General features: G+C 36.0%; 1 long non-coding RNA gene across 1 annotated transcript; it reads left to right on the top strand.

Moving 5' to 3' along the window:
- Positions 1-12: 12 nt before the first annotated feature.
- LOC107662992 (uncharacterized) lies at positions 13-3,558 on the top strand. The gene is made up of 3 exons (XR_001631267.1): positions 13-82; positions 3,274-3,311; positions 3,496-3,558. It is a non-coding gene; the product is annotated as an uncharacterized LOC107662992 (long non-coding RNA).
- The last annotated feature ends 845 nt before the right edge of the window (positions 3,559-4,403 follow it).

Raw genomic sequence — 4,403 nt, forward strand, 5'->3', positions numbered from 1 at the left:
CACACACTCTCTCTCTCACACACACACACACACACACGCCGCTGGAGCTCGGTGAACCTTTCCTGCTCTTCACGAGATGAAGGTAAGATGATTTCCAGGCTCTGCTGTCTGTCAGTCTGTATGAAAGCTTTGACTGCTGTATCAAACTCTGAGCATCATATTCTGCTCAAACGTGTGAGATATATTTGAGGACGGATCAGTTTATTTATCAGCTGTGCAGCATTAGAGACATGTTGATTCTGCAGCTGAATCAGAATCACAGCAGGTGAGATGAGAACAGTTTAAGACAAAAACACTTATTTTATGAAGGTATATGAATGTTAACATATATATGAACTTTTAGAATGTTTAATGAACCTTCATAATCATTTGCTCCCAAAATGATTCATTTATGATTCTGTGTCACGTTGCGTAATAATATCTGACAAATGCATAAATGTAAAAGTAAAAACATTATTTCACGGATTTCCCCCGAAACCCATAACAACGTAAAAATAATCTTTATTGTGAATCCAGATTCATTAATATATATATATTTTTTATAATGTTTTTAAACAGTTCTGAGTGCTCTGATGAGACGCTACTGTAAATGATGTCAATCATAAATGATTTCAGTTCCACAGAACAGGATCTGGTTCCAGTTTTGTTCTGTTTGGTCTCTCTGTAACACTGTAAACCAGCACTGAAGCCATCGATGCGATATTTGTGAAGTTAGATGACTCTCATCACATTATTTATAGCCGTTATATGAGTGGAAATTATCCACTGTAATGTACGTACTTGTTTCACATATAAAGCTCCAGAATGATGCATGTGACCAGATTGGGCTCGACTCCAGCTCTGACGACACTCTCTAGCTAAAACACTCGAGGAGATGAATATAGAACAGTACAGTACACTGTGATTGACAGGATTAGATGATTAACATGTATTGATCACAGTAAGAAATAAGAATGCAATAGCACTGCTGGGCCTTTGAGCAAAACCACTAACTAAACCAGGCTCAGTTTTGAAGCTGCTTAACTAGAAATAATTCATATCGATCATTTGAACAAATGTTCTAACGTTAACAGAACGCTCATGTAAAGTTATCTAAACATTAGCACAAAAGCATTATTTACACATCGTTCATGGAACTTTCTTCTGAAACATTTTAGCTGGACGTTTGTCTGCGATGGGTTAGAGAACATTCAAAAGTAACACTCCCATAATGTTTGCAAAATAACAAAATGTAACATTCCCGACTTTAGTGTTCACATAACCAAGAAAACGTGTTTTTCTCTGGTGACAGGTAATGTTAATCAATATGTTTTTGAGAGATGATATATAACGGAACACATCACATTCATGATTGATTCGATATTAAAATGTTTACTTTAATAATGCATCAAACCTGTAGGGCTGTTGATTCACTAATGATCATGTGAAGGGAGTATAAATGAGCTCAGGTGATGTTTAGTGAACAGCACATTTGGTCCAATCAGAGACGAGTGAACGCACATCAGGTCACATGTTATAATCACTGAACACATGCACACAAACTAATAACACTAATGCAAAAGAATGAACTTTTAGACATGCATGTGGAGAGATCTGATACATCAAACATATTTCAGCTGATATAGAAAAGGAAACTTTTGAGCATTGATTTTTAATCAGTCTGCTTGTGACATATAAAGTGAATGAATCCACTTAAATCAGAGTGTTCGTTGTTGTAAGATCAGCGTGACTATGGTTCTCAGCTGTGGATCTGACAAACAGGAAACAGCAGGAGGCGACAGGAAACCATAAAGAACTTCACACTAAAATTAGCCGCGTGGACATGTGCACCTCTGAGCATCATTCACGCATGACAGATGCTAAACCAAGCGCTTAATATCTGTTTTGATCATGACACAGCTCGTTAGAGCTAAATAAATCAGTCATGTTCGGCCAGCGATGTCAGACGAAACCACACGAAGCTCACAGAAGAATATGGACTATATTGTTCAATTTGGAGGGCCGTTGCAATAAGCTAATGTTAGAAAAAACTCTTTATATTTTGGCCCCGTCAGAATATTCCCAGTCCGGCTTTCACTCGTGAATGCATGGGCCCACGGGAAGAGTCATGAACGAGTCGAGTCTCTGTCCACACACTTCTTCAGAGTTTATTGTTACATCAGTAGATTATATCGATCTGCTTTTATTTGCTTTTAGAGAAAGTGTGAAAAGCTCAGTTTCATCTTCCAGGAGACGCTCGCCGTGTTTTCAGCGTCTGCCGCCTCACTAAATGAACACATAAACACATCAACAACATCTCCTGAACTGCTCTATTTATAAGCATTTTACCGTTTCCTTCGAGTAAAACTATCTTCATATCATATACACACATAAATTTAATGGCAACCCGTTTGGTTTAACTCACAGACATTGTGCTAAAAATATATATTACTATTCTTCAGTAGAATGTACGTAATACTACTGCTACTAAAATCATTAAAACTTTATTTTTTTAAGGGATAATCACACAATATTTCTTCCATGTTTTAATTTTAATAGTAAATCTCCTTTGTCTAACAAAAAATAAAGTTTAATTTCATTTAGTTTATGCCTTCATTTGATAAACAGAAAAAATTTAATACACAACACAGGTATATTTGTAGCAATAGCCAACAATACATTGTATGGGTCAAAATTATAGATTATTCTTTTATGCCAAAAATCATTAGGATATTAAGTAAAGATCATGTTCCATGAAGATATTTTGTAAATGTCCTACCGTAAATATATCAAAACTTAATTTTTGATTAGTAATATGCATTGCTAAGAACTTAATTTGGACAACTTTAAAGATGATTTTCTCAATATTTAGATTTTTCTGCACCCTCAGATTCCAGATTTTCAAATAGTTGTATCTCAGCCAAATATTGTCCTATCCTAACAAACCATACATCAATGGAAAGCTTATTTATTCAGCTTTCAGATGATGCATTCATCTCAATTTCGAAAAAATTGACCATTATGACTGGTTTTGTGCTCCAGTGTCACATTTCATAAGGCTATTGTAAGAATAAATTTGAATAAATTAAGTTGTTTTTATGCATTCAAATAGTTAGACATGCTAAAACACAGAATTTGGTAACAATAAGGTGAGAAAAAATAAAACAATTCATAGGGCCCTAAACATGTAATTTTGTTAAACTGTTAATAGTGATAATCAGAGTTACAAACAAATAATCAGAGTTAGAAACGATGAGTCTCTGTTCACAGCAGCTTTATGTTGTGTGCTGGCAGGAGTTTGTGTCCGTTATGACGCGTCTCCATTAATGATGGTGAGTGATGAACACATCCGTCTCTATCTTTCATCAGCAGCTCTATCTGTGATTCATCTGTGTGTGTGTGTGTGTGTGTGTGTGTGTGTGTGTGTGTGTGTGTGTGTGTGTGTGTGTGTGTGTGTGTGTGTGTGTGTGTGTGTGTGTGTGTGTGTGACACTGATCAGATGTGTTGATCTCTCAGGATGACATGAACAGACGAGAGCGGATCACATCCGCACACACATACCTGGATGAAGGTTTGTACGTGAGCCAATCAACCACAGACAGAGTCAGAGTCGACTCATCAAAATACATGCAGAGACAAACCAACAAGACATTAAAGATTTTACGTTGATGTCAAACATCTTAAATAATTAGATTGCACAGCCTGACACATATTAATGACAAATTCAGTTTCAGCTGTAAAGCAGCTCTACAGAAGACAATAGAGTCATTATTCAGATCAGCTCAGTTCAATAACTGCGTCAGTGTTGCAAAAGTTCATCAGTTATGATCAATGACTGCACAAAATGATTTTCTTGCTCAGTATTTTTGTCAGTAAAAATATCAAAGCATTCTTAAATCAAGATGCATTTACTTAAGAAGCAAAATAACATGATACTAAGTATCTGAATAAATGTATCAAAATGAAGGGAGTTTATGCTTAAAACAAGAACACATATCTGCCAATGGGGTCAGAAAAATAAACTGAATTCAAAGGGAAAACGAGATTGACAGATATTTGCACAAGACGAAATATCTAACTCAAGTAAATGTTTCTTAAAGGGGTCATATGATGCTGCTAAAAAGAACATTATTTGGTGTATCTTGATTCAAGATTTCCTAGATTCCTAGGAACACAAGACAAAAATACTAATCAAAATAAATCATTTAATGCAGTTGGAGGTGAAATCATCTTCATGTCTCCATCTAGTGGCACAGATCAGTCAGTGCAACTCAAACACGTGATGAGCGCGATTCATTAATGATGTGCAGCCTTCAGCACATTTGAATATTCATTAATGCTGGAATATATGTCTAACTGTGTGTGTGTGTGTGTGTGTGTGTGTGTGTGTGTGTGTGTGTGTGTGTGTGTGTGTGTGTGTGTGT

The sequence above is a fragment of the Sinocyclocheilus anshuiensis genome, unplaced genomic scaffold (assembly GCF_001515605.1).
Source record: "Sinocyclocheilus anshuiensis isolate Anshui unplaced genomic scaffold, SAMN03320099.WGS_v1.1 scaffold2197, whole genome shotgun sequence".
In the NCBI taxonomy this organism is placed as follows: Eukaryota; Metazoa; Chordata; class Actinopteri; order Cypriniformes; family Cyprinidae; genus Sinocyclocheilus; species Sinocyclocheilus anshuiensis.